Source organism: Phyllobates terribilis, unplaced genomic scaffold (assembly GCF_046119375.1).
Source record: "Phyllobates terribilis strain yellow unplaced genomic scaffold, ASM4611937v1 Scaffold_360__1_contigs__length_1932075, whole genome shotgun sequence".
Classification (NCBI taxonomy): Eukaryota; Metazoa; Chordata; class Amphibia; order Anura; family Dendrobatidae; genus Phyllobates; species Phyllobates terribilis.
This window is the reverse complement of record NW_027363120.1, coordinates 1,416,681-1,433,996: the sequence shown is the minus strand read 5'-3', so window position 1 is coordinate 1,433,996 and position 17,316 is coordinate 1,416,681. Positions and strand designations below refer to the sequence as shown.

The window sequence follows — 17,316 nt, the reverse complement described above, 5'->3', positions numbered from 1 at the left end:
TGTATGGGGACTGAATCTTTACTTTAAAGCTTTGCTTTTCTATTTTCTCACATAGACACTAATACAAATGGCGCCTGACCCAATACTTTAATGACATTTTTATCATATTGTGCATTTTCGCTTTAGCTTTTTCTTCCTGTCCAACGATGAAATGCTAGAAATTCTCTCTGAGACTAAAGATCCTCTGCGGGTCCAACCACATCTAAAGAAGGGCTTTGAAGGCATCGCAAAGCTGGAGTTCCTTCCTAACCTGGACATCAAAGCCATGTACAGCACCGAGGGGGAACGCGTAGAGCTCATCCAGACCATCTCCACCTCCGAGGCTCGGGGGGCCGTGGAGAAGTGGCTCATCCAAGGGGAAGATGTCATGTTAAGGAGCATGCATGATGTTATTGCTCGGTCACGAATGGTACGGATCTACCTACAGACCAAAAGCATTAATTGGAACTAATCTAGTACTTTTATATTTGTATAAGATTATTTGGCGGCAGTGAATGATTTGTGGATGATGTATCTCTTGCTATAGAGCCAGGTAGCAGATCTTCTACCTGCAATCGGTAGAAATGAATTTGCTGGATAATACTAGTAAGGTTGTCCCTCTCTTAAATGCTTCTGTCAACGTAATTTAACTTTGTTTTTTAAAAGGCATACCCTGAGACTGCAAGAAAAGACTGGGTGAGGGAATGGCCGGGACAGGTCGTGCTCTGTGTGTCTCAGATGTTCTGGACAAGTGAAGTGCATGAAGCTATCGGCAGTGGCCCAGAGGTACGGCATAAGCTCCTTTACTGATCAAGATTGCTTCACTAGAAACAGTCATGGCCGGAAGTGTTGGCACCCTTGAAGTATTTTCCATAAAATTATTGCAATTGCATGTGTATTTTTTGTTATACACATGTTTATTTCCTTTGTGTGTATTGGAACAACACAAAAAAAACAGAGAAAAAAAGGCAAATTGGATATAATTTCACACAAAACCCCAAAAATGGGCCAGACAAAATTGTTGGCATCTTTCCAAAATTGTGGGTAAACAATTTTGTTTCAAGCATGTGATGCTCGTTCAAACTCACCTGTGGCAAGTAAAAGGTGTGGGCAATATGAAAATCACACCTGAAACCCGATACAAAGGGGAAAAGTTGACTCAATCTTTGCGTTGTTACGTGCCACACTAAGTAGGGAGAACAGAAAGAGGAAAAGAGAACTGTCTGAGGACTTGAGAACCAAAATTGTTGACCAATATCTTCTTTTTGTGTTCCAATACACACAAATTAAATGAACATGTGAACAACAAAACATGTGTAATTGTAATAATTTTCTGGGAGAAATACATATATATACATTCATAGACAGACTTCATGTGTTCTCCTGCTAATAGATTGTCATATCCAGGGACGCAGCTTATAGGAGTTTCCAGGGGCGGATATACCATTGGTGCAACAGAGGTAAGGGGACCCACATTCACATCAAAAGATGCAAGTAGCTTCTTTCACAGTATGTTATTAGACTGCAAAGAGCCCATGTACTGTTCTTGCCCAGGGGTCTTCTCCTGGGGGTTGCAGTTGTTCAGCGGCTCAATATCTTGAAGGTACCCAAAAGGCTCCATAGTATTTGATAGTTGGGATTTTGCATTGATTCATGCATCTTGTCTAGAGATGAGCAACTAAATTTGCAGGACCTTGGTCTAAGAGAGCAGGTTAGTAGTCTGCGGCTGTTGGATGGGAGCCTTGCTAACCGCCTCTTACATGCCGGCATCCCTGGCTCCTCTTTTGATTAGCCGGCCAGGCGTGATGTCATTTGTGCCTCACACCACAACTATGACATCGACATCAAAAGAGGAGCCGGAGATGCTGTTTCATGGAGCTCCGGTCCTGCGGCCGTGGAATACTGACCCGACTGTTGGACCAGAGTCCTGCAAATCCATTCGCTCATCTCTACTCGCGTCATATCTACCAATAAGGGAAGACATTGTATGGGATTTCCCATAATACCAGCATAAAATGAATCCATCTGCATTGAGTTTTCCATGCTGTTTGTGGCAGGGTTTTATAGAGGTACATCTGGGTATTTGGAGCTCTGGGTTCAATCCAGATCTCCAACTTCTATAAAGATATGTTGTAAAATTGTTGTGTACATTAAAAAGTGCCTGCATATTGTGGAGTTCTCAATCTAGTCTGCAGCTTATAATCTGTATAGATTTCAGCCCCCTTGCAATATGTATGTTCTATGAATGTTTCTGCAGATGATTTCACCGTTACATCCTTCTTGTAGGGCCTGAAAAACTCCTATGATAATCTGCAGCTCCAGCTAAATGATATTGTGGAGCTTGTGCGAGGAGGCAAATTGTCCCAGCAGACTCGCAGCACATTGGGGGCTCTCGTCACCATAGAGGGGCACGCTCGTGACGTGGGCATGGAAATGATCCAAACAGGTTTGTGCAAACATCATGGCTGGCACCAAACTTTCCAATACCATGTTCTATTTATTATACACTACATGGAGAAAGGTATTGTGCCCCCTCCACATTACACCTACAGGGGCTTTTATGGCCTCCTATTCTAAATCCATATACAGGATGTTAATATGGAGTCCGTCCCTCTACAGATATCACAGCTCAATATGCCGAGCACCTTCATACATTTCACCCCATTCCTATGTTCTTTCCATATCTATGTTATAGTCCCCCCTCTTTTCTTTGAGTTTTCATAGGACACAATTGATCTTGTCACAGTAAAGCAATCTTGGGGTGTACTTACAATGACGTCTATGGGGCAGTAGTCATTTCTGCATATTGAGATGGTGGTCACTATATAGGAATGTTTTGGCATCTGTAGGTGTCGGCGTCCCCTGTATATGACTCATTGCCACAATTGATATTCTTTATAGTCAGTGGTTTGGATGGCCTAGGTGCGGTGTGTAATATTTTCTATCAATGGTGTGTGTGCCCTCCTCTGTGCAGTGTCCTTCCATAACCATGGATGTACTAATAAAGGGTTTTTATGTCAATTCCTTTAATGACCTTTTGTTCGGTTTCTTTGTAGGTATTATGTAATTCTCTGAATGGTCAGCCATTCTAAGCCTGAGCAGACATATGGCAATGTAATTGATGTGTGACTGACATTGTTCTTCCCTATGTTGCGGTGACATATTTATGCTGCCATTGTGCAGTATTTGTTCTAATTAATCATCCTAAAGGTGTTTAGTGGGGTTGAGGTTGAGAACGTGTGTGAAACAGTTCTGCTCTTCTATTCCCTTAGGGTTGGAAGCTACAATTGTTTAAAATGTCTTGTGCTGAAGCATTAAGATATCTTTTCACTGGAGCTAAGGGGCCTAGACCAACCCCTAAAAACAAGGCCATACCCCCACCAGCAAACTGTACAGCGGGCACAATGCAGTTAATAGGGTAACGTTCTCCTGGCATTCACCAAATCCAGACTCGTCCATCAGATGCCAGATAGAGAAGTGTGATCCGTCACTGCACAGAACAGGTCTCCTCCAGAGTCCTGTGGTGGCGGCTTCACACCACTCCATCCGACGCTCGGCATCGTGCTTGGTGATGTAAGGCTGCATGCAGCTGCTCGGCCATAAAGCTCCTGGCGGGGGCGCAGTGTTTGTGGTGATGTTGTTACCAATGGAGTCAGGAAAGCGTTCTGCCCTCTGCTCCTCAGCACTCAGTGACCCTGCTCTGTAATGTTCCGGGGTCTCCTGAGTTGCTGCAGTTCCTTCTACTCCTTAATAATATCACTCACATGTGATGGGGGAAGATTTAGGAGGGAAGAAATTTAATATCCAGACTTGTTACCCTGGTGGCTCCTATTACAGGACCACGCTGGTATCAGAGAGCTCTGCACCACCAGCCGTTCTGTCATATGTTAGTAACAGCACACAGCATGGGAGGGCGGATGTTATACACCGGGGGGCGTGGGGATTGATGTTATACACTGGTGGGGGGCGAGATTCTTAATGTTATACAAGGCCGAGGGGCCAGATGTTATACCCTAGGGGTACGAGGGGCTAGATGTTATACATGTCCGAGGGCTGGATGTTATACAGTGGGGTTGAGGGGATGTATTTTATACACTGGCGGGGGGGCGAGGGGCGGATGTTATACACCGGGGGAGGCGAGAGGCCGGATTTTATAAACTGGGGGCTGAGAGTCCGGATGTTATACACCGTGGGCAATGGGACTAAATGAAAAAAGCAGAATTCGGTGACTAGGCGTTTTGTCCTATAATGTATGTGCATTTGCCTTCCCTTTAGAAACTCTCCCTTGTGATTCTGCAGTGTCTTAGAGGTTGACTATCTTTTCCTACATTGCTCAGGAGTTTCTCATGAAACAGACTTCCAGTGGCTTGCCCAACTCCGCTATTACTGGGAGAATGAGAATGCGAGAGTGCGAATCATCACCTGCAATGTGAAGTCCACCTATGAGTACCTGGGCAACTCCCCACGCCTGGTCATCACTCCGCTCACTGACAGATGCTAGCGGACTCTGCTATGATGTGATGGGTTATGCTCAGAAATCTTTTTGACTTTTGTATGATGCATGAAACTTATTAGAAAGTTTATTGATATTTCATACCAGTTCTTCCATGTTTCATTGGTAGATCGGTGCTTTTTATCTAAATCTTGGTGGAGCTCCAGAAGGTCCGGCCGGCACAGGAAAAACTGAGACCACCAAAGATTTGGCCAAGGCGCTGGCCGTGCAGTGTGTGGTCTTTAACTGCTCTGATGGTTTGGACTACATAGCAATGTCAAAGGTACATACAATGTTAAGCTGCTCCATTGCAGATAATAAACTGACTCCAACCGATATTCTGCTGACATCTTTTGATTATATAGTACAGACCAAAAGTTTGGACACACCTTCTCATTTAAATTTTTTTCTGTATTTTCATAACTATGAAAATTGTACATTCGCACTGAAGGCATCAAACTATGAATTAACACATGTGGAATTATATACTTAACAAAAAAGTGTGAAACAACAGAAAATATGTCTTATATTCTTGGTTCTTAAAAGTCGCAGGTTAACAGCAGCTCAGATTAGAGACCAGGTCAATGCCACACAGAGTTCTAGCAGCAGACACATCTCTACAACAACTGTTAAGAGGAGACTTTGTGCAGCAGGCCTTCATGGTAAAATAGCTGCTAGGAAACCACTGCTAAGGACAGGCAACAAGCAGACAAGACTTGTTTGGGCTAAAGAACACAAGGAATGGACATTAGACCAGTGGAAATCTGTGCTTTGGTCTGATGAGTCCAAATTTGAGATCTTTGGTTCCAACCACCGTGTCTTTGTGCGACGCAGAAAAGGTGAACGGATGGACTCTACATGCCTGGTTCCCACCGTGAAGCATGGAGGAGGAGGTGTGATGGTGTGGGGGTGCTTTGCTGGTGACACTGTTGGGGATTTATTCAAAATTGAAGGCATACTGAACCAGCATGGCTACCACAGCATCTTGCAGCGGCATGCTATTCCATCCGGTTTGCGTTTAGTTGGACCATCATTTATTTTTCAAAAGGACAATGACCCCAAACACACCTCCGTGCTGTGTAAGGGCTATTTGACCAAGAGGGAGTGTGATGGGGTGCTACGCCAGATGACCTGGCCTCCACAGTCAACAGACCTGAACCAAATCGAGATAGTTTGGGGTGAGCTGGACCGCAGAGTGAAGGCAAAAGGGCCAACAAGTGCTAAGCATCTCTGGGAACTCCGTCAAGATTGTTGGAAGACCATTTCCGGTGACTACCTCTTGAAGCTCATCAAGAGAATGCCAAGAGTGTGCAAAGCAGTCATCAAAGCAAAAGGTGGCTACTTTGAAGAACCTAGAATATAAGACATATTTTCAGTTGTTTCACACTTTTTTGTTAAGTATATAATTCCACATGTGTTAATTCATAGTTTGATGGCTTCAGTGTGAATGTACAATTTTCATAGTCATGAAAATACAGAAAATCTTTAAATGAGGTGTGTCCAAACTTTTGGTCTGTACTGTATATACTTTTTTTTTGTTTTTCCAAGGGCTGGCCTCATCGGGAGCATGGGCGTGTTTTGATGAGTTTAACCGTATTGAGCTGGAGGTGTTGTCCGTGGTGGCCCAACAGATTCTCCGCATCCAGAGAGCCATCCAGATGAAGATGGACATGTTCATCTTCGAAGGAACAGAACTGAAGCTTAACCCAAATTGCTTCGTAGCCATTACCATGAATCCTGGCTACGTGGGACGTTCTGAGCTGGTAAAGAGTCCCAGTGCCTTGCATCGGGCCCTTCCACAACATTTCTATAGGATTCAGCTCAGGACTATGACTCGGCCATTCCAAAACTTTGTTTATTCAACCATTCTTTTGTAGAACGACTTGTGTCTTTGGGCCATTGTCTTGCTGCATGACCCACGTTTTCTTGAGATTCAGTACATGAACTGATATCCTGATATTTTCCTTTAGCATTTGCTGATAGATTTTAGAATTCATTGTTCCATCAATGATGGCAGCCGTCCTTGGCCAAGTGCAGCAAAACAGGCCCAAAGCATGTTACGATTACCATCTTTGTGTTTCATAGATGATAGGAGGTTCTTATGCTGTAATGCAGTATTTTCTTTCTGCAAACATATAGCTTCTCACTTAAAATCTCTATCTTGGCCTCATCCTTCCACAAAGCATTATTCCAGTTACCTATTGATGTGCCCAGGTGAGTTTTAGCAGTGGCATTTTAAATCGCATTGCCTTTCTCCTTGCAATCCTGCCATGCTCGCCATTGTTGTTCATTGTCCTTCTGATGGTGGACTCATGAACAATTACATTAGCTAATGTGAGGAGAGGCCTTTAGTTGCTTAGAGGTTACCTTGAGTTCCTTTGTGACCTCACAGACTGATGTAGCTTGAAGTCAAATTTATGCAGTAATATAGAAATTTTTGAGGGGTTCACAAACTTTCAAGTAAATACTAGGTTTACAAAAGAAACATAAGATTTCATAAAAGGGATTATTCTCCCCGAAATCTATATGAGATTGTACATTTCCTATGTATAATCACAACACCTGATGCCCTCATTTCTGCAAGCTCCTTAATATTGATGTCCCATTCTCCTATTTTCCAAAATGGACACAGTAGAGGTGTGGAGAGAGATTTGGAAAGTGTTAAAGGAGTATTCCCATCTCCAAGATTCTATCCCAATATGTAATAGGTGTAATAATAATATTAATAGCAAATACCTCCAATTGGAAATATAGTATAGTTCTTCTGATTAGCTATGTCGCTTAACCCATGTGCAGGGCATAGCAGTAGTTTAGGTATCCATGGTTACAACCACTAGCAAGTAACTAACTGTTACTATGAGTGGTCGTAACCATGGATACCTAAGCTACTGCAATGTCCTGGACATGGGGTAAGAAACATAGCTAATCAGAATAACTATACTACATTTCTAATTGGAGATATTTGCAAACATTATTATTATTATACCTATTACATATTGGGACAGGATCTTGGACATGGGAATACCCCTTTAACTACACTTTGACTGATTTCTTCTGATGTGGAATAGACACATCACTTTTAGGTCTGGGGTGGAGGATAGTGTAAATGGATATAATGGGTTCCCCGGCTCTATGCCTAGTTTACAGTAATTTAGTTTCATTTGTTGACTGACCCATCTGGTTTGCGCATTTCAGGTTCTTTTCCGGACTGTAGCAATGATGGTCCCCAACTATGCTCTGATTGCGGAGATCTGCCTTTATTCTTACGGTTTTCTGCACGCTAAACCTCTCTCGGTGAAGATGGTAATGACTTACCGGCTGTGCTCGGAGCTGCTCTCGTCCCAGTTCCATTATGATTATGGGATGCGTGCAGTAAAGGCTGTGCTGACCGCTGCTGGCAATCTGAAGCTGAAATTCCCCCATGAAAATGAAGAGATTCTTGTAAGTTCTGAACTGTTGGTCGCTTTACATCTCGTATAGGATAGCATTACCATCTTACCGAGAAGCATTTGGATCACAAAAATTAAAGATGTATGATTTTATAGTAGCAGACAGAGACTTGCAAATAATTTCTGCACATTACTGTTCCTGGCTTGTTAGATCTCATCTGTGCAAAAATGTCAAAACTATAGTTGTTAAACACGTAGCTTGTTCATCTTATGGGACAGTTTTGATTTTTAACTTAATCGCATGTGTTTTAGGCTAAAAATCATTTTAACAATTGGGTTTTATTAAAAACGTTGCATCGCTTGGCTTTCACCGGCTTTTTGATTCCCTGCACATTCAATTTTGATAAGGTCTGTGGTCATAAATAAACTGAGAGGAGCTCAGAAAAAGACAGATAAAACATTTACAAACTCCCCGTCAGCCAGCAAAAACGAGTTCACTGACAGTATCTCACTTAACTCATTCTGCAGCCGGCAATTAACAGTGCAACACAGAGGCCACATGTATTCCCTATGGAAAAACAATTCTGCAGCATATTTTAGTGCAACTCAGCAGTGTTCCATTCCTCTTTTATCATTCCTGGAAATGTAGGAATTAATTGAAATCTGTCAATAACGAGTCCCCTACACAGTCTGACAATGTCACCACTGTTTGGGCACAGTCAGATTGTATAGGGTTGTCCCCTATATAGATTATATATACATTATATATCATTTACACATACATTTCCAGGAGGTATAACAGAGGGACGATACAATGTAGAGTTTTAGGAAAAGAGGTTTCATACTTATTTTTTGGAGAATACTATTCTTTACTAATACAGACATACCACAAGAACTGACTGCTCCTTTGTAATGGGGTTCCTCACTTTTAATATTGTTTCATGTCATATTGTATATGAATTATTTTATCATTTAATCCTTTTTCATTCTATTTAGCTCTTGCGGTCAATTAAGGATGTAAACGAACCCAAATCTTTGTCTCCTGATATTCCTCTGTTCAATGGGATTACCAGCGACCTGTTCCCTGGCATTCAACTTCCGAAAGCCGACTATAAGGTATTAAAATATAATAGTGTCTTAAAGGGGTTTTCCAAGACTTAAAGAGGACTTGTCCCTCGCCATAAATATGTAAATGCCGCTGTTCTCCTGACTCCGGCATTGTTTTTCTTTTCTTCCTGCTCCTCTCCGTTCCTGACATCTGTCACTCTCCTCTAGCCCTTTAAGCCAACTGGGCAAGGCCTTCCTGAAGACTCCCACAGAGAGGACTTGATGACCACACCCACTTGGCTATTAAAAATTATGAACTAGATTTCTATAAAGAGGCTATATCTCAGGAATGGAGAGGCGCAGGAGCAAAAGAAAAACAACACTGGATTCAGGAGAACACCGGCATGTACACCAGGTAATAAAATCGCATATTAATGGCAAGTGATAGCTCCTATATAGCTGGCCAGCTATCATTTGGATGACCGTTATCTTTCCCGGCTCCCCCATATTCAGGAATGCTCGCTCCTGTTTTCTCTATGACAGAGTCGCTGCCAGAATCTTATGGCAGCTGCTAATTTCAGGGTCAGAAAGTAAGGATCGGGTGATTAAATTCCAACCGCCCGATTTTTATGTCCCCCAACATAATCTGTCATGAGGCCCCCATACACAGTAGATGGTAGACCAATCCCATTGAATTCACCCGATCCTGATCCACTGCTTTGGAATTGGGTTACATGACCTTGTCACTCATCGTCCGGTCCCATTAGTGCAACCTGGGCAGCAGCACAGGGGCACCAGAGGTAAGGGGGCTCACTTATACCTCCAATGCAAGATGATCTGATGTAGAAAACAAATGGTTAAAACATGTTAGTGATTTATCGCTAGTTTAGTTGTAGGTTATGGAGACATTTTTTTTTTAGATGAATGAATCGATTTGCAGGAGCCTGATTCAATGGCCAGGTGTCATGGGTGCGTCAGATGTGACAGACAGTCGTGCTGCAGTTGGTTGCAGGAGATCCCTTCGTTTGGCATTACAGACATCTTCTTAACAGTCTCACTGTAGGAACCAGCGGCTACCTCCCTCCTGCTCTAATTGACAATCAGGCCTGGGTGTTTAAATACTTCCTGGTTGCTACACAGAGGTGCCAGTGATATTCACATGTCCCCTTGTGAAGGCTTGGAGCAAGTGCAGTTCTTACTTCCTCTCTGGTGCTAAGAGGATGTGTGTGCCATCTCTCTGAAGTCGACTCAAGCTAAGCTACTTCCCCTGTGTCTGTCTCCCCTTGCTGTCTTTAGTTGTCAGTGGGGATCGACTAGTGCTCACCCCCCCTTCCCTATCCAGGGCCAAGCGCTAAGGAAATACAGGGATAGGTTCCTGTGCGGCAATTGGTGAGGAACCAATATAGAGTGGGTAGGGGAGACAGGGTGATTGCAGATCAGCCTAGGAGGTCTCCATTTCCCCCTTTCCCTAGTGTCTGGGCTCCCTTCCCCTCATCCCTTTGTGTCGCACTTTGTCTTTCCTACACTGTGCGTGACATCAGGTCAGTGGTGGGCACTGAATGAGACCCCTGAGAGCCATCTTATTTCTTCCTGCACCCCGGCTCTTCTTCAGATTAGCCGGCCTGGCATGACGTTATGGTTGCAGCATGATGTACACCAGGCCATATAATCAGAAGAGGAGTCGGGGATGCCGGCAGCTAAGAGGCGGCTCTCAGGGGTCCCGTCCAGCGGCCACAGAATACTGATCTGGGTCCTGAAAATGTATTCTCCCACCTCTAATTGGATCCACTGTAAACAGACTGATGAAATATTTTACCTTCCTTTTGCTCAGGATTTACTCGAATGCGCACAGGAGAGCTGTGCTGGACACAACATCCAGCCCGAGAAGGTCTTCCTGGAGAACATGATCCAGACGTATGAGATGATGATTGTCAGACACGGGTGAGCTGCAACTACAGAAGTCCATGGGACGGGGGATTTATTCTTCGCTGTTTCCATTTTATACAATGGACCATGCTGCATTTTGTTTATCCCGTACAGTTGTATGTTGGTTGGAGAGCCGTTCTCTGGAAAAACGAAGGTCCTCGCTGATACGCTGTCTCTTATGAATGAGCGAGGGTGCGAAGAAGAAAAAGTGATTTACCGGACAGTGAACCCTAAAGCCATCACCATGGGGCAGCTGTTCGGGCAGTTTGATCCAGTGTCACATGAGGTTCGTTTATGATTGGAATTATTGTTTATAATACTAATATCTTTGCTGAAAATGGGAAAATCTCCCCTTTTATGGCTTATAGACATGGTAGAAGGGGTTCCTTCAGAGACATAGACCCCAGCCATACATTGCCGGACAATCATTTTATTATGACTTACTCCCTGTTTGCACAAAAATTGGAAACTGTTTTATTTTCCCCATCAGACATGGAAACAACAAATTGTATTATTTATGGCAGAAATTAGCATAAGTTTGCATACTTCCAGATACATTCTGACTAGACTGTGTCTGGCCTCACTCAATACACTTGCTTTGAGTGAGGTCACGCACTTCTAGTTGGCATGTGACCGCATATATGCAAATCACTTACTTGGGGTCTCTCCCGGTGCCGGCACGTTCACATCAATAGGGGCCACGTGTAGTCAATACATGTGTATCATCAATATCATAATCCAAGGCGTTCCCTTTAATAATCCTTTCAATTGTTGGATTGTATTGGATTTTATGGGAAGAGCAATTTTATTGATGCCTCTCTTCATTTGCAGTGGACCGATGGGATAGTCGCTAATACTTTCCGGGAGTTTGCGTTATCTGAGACTCCGGAAAGAAAATGGGTTATCTTTGATGGACCTATTGATACGCTAGGGATAGAAAGTATGAACACAGTCCTAGATGATAACAAAAAGGTAACTCTCTATTTTACTTTGTGTAACTTTTTTTTTAAAATGTAACCACTTCCTGACCGCCCACTGTAGATAAAAGTCCGCGCAGCCTGGGCTCTGTGCAGCGCGGACGCTTAAAAACGGTGGGTTGTCCCGCAGCACTCAGGACCCCGAGGGTCCTGCAAGCGCTGCAGGTGCGGTGCAGAGCGATAGCTCTGACAGGGAACATCATCGGGACCTGATTGGATCAGGTCCCAGTGATGTTAACCCTTTGCTGTCTTCTATATGCCACGATCTATAGTGATCGCGGCATATAGAAAACAGCAGGAGGAGAGGGGGTCGTCTACTTACCTCTCCGACGACCCCTGATACCTTCCAGGACCTGGCGTTGCTATGGCAGCTGGAGGTCACATGACCGCCTCCAGATCTGCCATATATGGTGTCCTGCCAGGCTCAGCCTGCAGCTGAAGCCTGGCAGGAGACACTGACTGTGAAACAGTCAGCAAAGATCTCATGTAATGTAATACATGTCTATTACATTACATGAGATCAGTGATCAGAAAAATAAAAATTACTGCCCCATACAGGGACTAAGTAAAAATGTAAAAAAAAGTAAAAAAAATGTTTTCAAACTACTAAAATAAATCACAAAATAAATAAAAATAAATAAATAAAATATTAAACCGATAAATCCGTATATACTTATGCAAAAACAAAAAAAGTACACATATTTGGTATCGCCGCATCCGAAACAACCCGAGCTATAAAACGGTCACACTAATTTACTCCTTCTGTGCACACCGTAATAAAAATAAATAAAAAACGGAGCAAAAAACTATGCTTTTTCCTCATATTGCCAAACAAAAAGTGGAAAAAAATGCGATCAAAAAGCAAAATGGAAATAAAAATGCTACCGCTGAAAACGTCATCTTATTCCGCAAAAAACAAGCCACCATAGAGCTCCATCAGCCGAAAAATAAAAAAGTTATAACTCTCAGAATAAAGCAATGCAAAAAAAATATTTTTTCTATAAAATTGTTTTATTGTGTAAAGCGCCAAAACATAAAAAAATATACAGTAAGTGTAGTATCGCTGTAAACGTACTGACCCGAAGAATAATGCTGCCTCATCACTTTTACCACACGCAGAACGGCATAAAAAAAAACTCAAAAAACAATTCCTGAATTGTTGGTTTTTGTTAATTTTACCTCCCAAAAAACGGAATAGAAAGCGATCAAAAAATTTCACGTACACAAAAATGGTACGAATAAAAATGTCAACTCGTCCCGCAAAAAACAAGCCGTCACAAGACTCTGTCGGCCGAAATATGGAAAAATTATAGCTCTCAAAATATGGCGACACAAAAACTAGATTTTACAAAAAAAAGCGTCTTTTAGTGTGTGACAGCTGTCAGTCATAAAAACTCAATATGAATCTGGTATCTCTGTAATCGCACCGACCCGAAGAATAAAGTAATCTCATCACTTATACCGCATGAGGAACAGCGTAAAAAATAAATAAAACCAATTCTTCACCTGCTACTGATTTGTTTATTATGTCTCCCAATGTGCTCACCACACATCTAGATAAGTTCCCTAAGGGGTCTAGTTTACAAAATGGTGTCACTTGTGGGGGGTTTCCACTGTTTAGGCACATCAGGGGCTCCCCAAATGCAACATGGCGTCCACTAATTATTCAAACAAATTTTACATTCAAAAAGTCAAATGGCGCTCCTTCCCTTCCAAACCCTGCAGTGTACCCAAATAGTGGTTTTCCCCCACATATGGGGTATCAGCATACTCAGGAGAAATTGTACAGCAAATTTAATGGTGCAATTTCTCCCGTTACCCTTATGATAATGCAAAATTAGGGGAAGAAAAACATTTTTTGTGGGAAAAATGTGAACATTTTATTTTTACGGCTCAATATTATAAACTTCTGTGAAGCACCTGGGGGTGCAAGGTGCTCACCACACATCTAGATAAGTTCCCTAAGGGGTCTAGTTTCCAAAATGGTGTCACTTGTGGAGGGTTTCCACTGTTTAGGCACATCAGGGGCTCCCCAAATGCAACATGGCGTCCACTAATTATTCAAGCAAATTTTACATTCAAAAAGTCTAATGGCGCTCCTTCCCTTCCGAACACTGCAGTGCGCCCAAATAGTGGTTTTCCCTCACATATGGGGTATCAGCGCGCTCAAGAGAAATTGCACAAAAAATTTTGGGGTTCAATTTTTCCTGTTACCCCTACGAAAATAAAAAAAAATATGTCTAAAGTAACATTTTTGTGAAAAAAGTTAAATGTTCATTTTTTTTCTTCCACATTCCAAAAATTCCTGTGAAGCACCTGAAGGGTTAATAAAGTTCTTGAATGTGGTTTTGAGCACCTTGAGGGGTGCAGTTTTTAGAATGATGTCACTTTTGGGTATTTTCTGTCATAAAGACCCCTCAAAGTGACTTCAAATATGATGTGGTCCCTAAAAAAATGTTTTTGTAAATTTTGTTAGAAAAATGAGAAATCGCTGGTCAACTTTTAACCCTTATAGCTCCCTAACAAAAAAAAATTTTGGTTCCAAAATTGTGCTGATGTAAAGTAGACATGTGGGAAATGTTATTTATTAACTATTTTGTGTGACATACAGTACAGACCAAAAGTTTGGACACACCTTCTCATTTAAAGATTTTTCTGTACTTTCATGACTTTGAAAATTTTACATTCACACTGAAGGCATCAAAACTATGAATTAACATATGTGGAATTATATTTTTAAGAAAAAAGTGTGAAACAACTGAAAATATGTCTTATATTCTAGGTTCTTCAAAGTAGCCACCTTTTGCTTTGATGACTGCTTTGCACACTCTTGGCATTCTCTTGATGAGCTTCAAGAGGTAGTCACTGGAAATGGTTTTCACTTCACAGGTGTGCCCTGTCAGGTTTAATAAATGGGATTTCTTGCCTTATAAATGGAGTTGGGACCATCAGTTGTGTTGTGCAGAAGTCAGGTGGATACACAACTGATAGTCCTTCTAAATAGACTGTTAGAATTTGTATTATGGCAAGAAAAAAGCAGCTAAGTAAAGAAAAACAAGTGGCCATCATTACTTTAAGAAATGAAGGTCAGTCAGTCCGAAAAATTGGGCAAACTTTGAAAGTGTCCCCAAGTGCAGTTGCAAAAACCATCAAGCGCTACAAAGAAACTGTCTCACATGAGGACCGCCCCAGGAAAGGAAGACCAAGAGTCACCTCTGCTTCTGAGGATAAGTTTATCCGAGTCACCAGCCTCAGAAATCGCAGGTTAACAGCAGCTCAGATTAGAGACCAGGTCAATGCCACACAGAGTTCTAGCAGCAGACACATCTCTACAACAACTGTTAAGAGGAGACTTTGTGCAGCAGGCCTTCATGGTAAAATAGCTGCTAGGAAACCACTGCTAAGGACAGGCAACAAGCAGAAGAGACTTGTTTGGGCTAAAGAACACAAGGAATGGACATTAGACCAGTGGAAATCTGTGCTTTGGTCTGATGAGTCCAAATTTGAGATCTTTGGTTCCAACCACCGTGTCTTTGTGCGACGCAGAAGAGGTGAACGGATGGACTCTACATGCCTGGTTCCCACCGTGAAGCATGTGTGATGGTGTGGGGGTGCTTTGCTGGTGACACTGTTGCGGATTTATTCAAAATTAAAGGCATACTGAACCAGCATGGCTACCACAGCATCTTGCAGCGGCATACTATTCCATCCGGTTTGCGTTTAATTGGACCATCATTTAGTTTTCAACAGGACAATGACCCCAAACACACCTCCAGGCTGTGTAAGGGCTATTTGACCAAGAAGGAGAGTGATGGGGTGCTACGCCAGATGACCTGGCCTCCACGGTCACTAGACCTGAACTCAATCAAGATGGTTTGGGGTGAGCTGGACCGCAGAGTGAAGGCAAAAGGGCCAACAAGTGCTAAGCATCTCTGAGAACTCCTTCAAGATTGTTGGAAGACCATTTCCGGTGACTACCTCTTGAAGCTCATCAAGAGAATGCCAAGAGTGTGCAAAGCAGTCATCAATGCAAAAGGTAACTACTTTGAAGTACCTAGAATATAAGACATATTTTCAGTTGTTTCACACTTTTTTGTTAAGTATATAATTCCACATGTGTTAATTCATAGTTTTGATGCCTTCAATGTGAATGTACAATTTTCATAGTCATGAAAATACAGAAAAATCTTTAAATGAGAAGGTGTGTCCAAACTTTTGGTCTGTACTGTATCTTTCTGATTTAAGGGCATGAAAATTCAAAGTTTGAAAATTGCAAAATTTTCGCCAAATTTCCGATTTTTTCACAAATAAAATCGAAGAAATTTTACCACTATCATGAAGTACAATATGTCAAGAAAAAACATTCGCAGAATCAGTGGGATCCGTTGAAGCGTTCCAGAGTAATTACTTCATAAAGTGACAGTGGTCAGAATTGAAAAAATTGGCCCGGTCACGAAGGCAAAAACAGGCTCTGGAGCGAAGTGGTTAACCAATTCTCGACTGCCCATATGATGAGGTCATGTGTTTGGAAGCTTCTAATAGGTTTTTGGCAACATCTGAGTTAATTAGAGACACACCTGTGGATGTTTGAACATTGGCGGCAGCCTAGGCACGGGAAATTGCCTAATCGTGGTGTAGATAATGTCGTCTGGTGTGTCCTTGGGTTAAAACTCCCAATGTCGGCCTGTACCAGTCTGTCCCTAAGGTTCAGAGGTCTTTTGTTACATACCATGACATATTGCCCATTATTATTGCTTTGTTCTGTATTTCTTATATTATGTTTTTACTTTTTTCACAGATCCTACATATATGAACCGGATATATCCTTTTTGTCACCCTATATAATATTTTCTATGTTACACTGTATTGCTTATAATGTTTTGCGGATGCTATATTACATGTACTCTATATAATATATATTTCCCCTGCCTCTCCCCTCTCACATGGATATGTATGTGTGTCTATTTATCAATCATCCCCCCCAGTCTTTCCCCTTCTCCCTGCATGTACCATCATATACTATCTGTATATGTTTCCCCAGCCTTTCTCCTCTTATGTATATGTTTATTCATTTTTTCCTTCTCCCAGGCATACATTAACATTTCCCCAATATGGTCCTCCCCTTCATCTATATTACCCTTATCAATTTTTAGCTACCGCTCCCTGAGCTCCTAATGGCTTTCTTTAGGTTCACTCAGCTCCACAGTACGCATCCTGCGCACGCGCTGTTGTTGTTTTTTCCCTCTATTTATATCTCATCCATTGTGTCGCGCGCATGCGCTGTCATGCGTTCCACGCAACCGGAAGTTGCGTTCCACGAGACCGAATGTTGCGTCATCGCATTCCGGAAGCAGCAAGTCACACAGCGCTATTTAAACACTGTCACCGCTCCTGACACCACACCACCACCGGCAGGATACACTTTCCAAGAGGCACATAGGTAAGAGCCTTCTGGGCTGATCATCATGACCCCATGTAGACTTCGGTATTTACCCACTTTTTCTGG

The 17,316-nt window shown here is 42.4% G+C and overlaps 1 pseudogene; it reads left to right on the top strand.

The window, feature by feature from the left end:
- Nucleotides 1–16,623, top strand: part of LOC141222279 (dynein axonemal heavy chain 12-like) — a 186,554-nt pseudogene extending 169,931 nt beyond the window's left edge.
- The last annotated feature ends 693 nt before the right edge of the window (nt 16,624–17,316 follow it).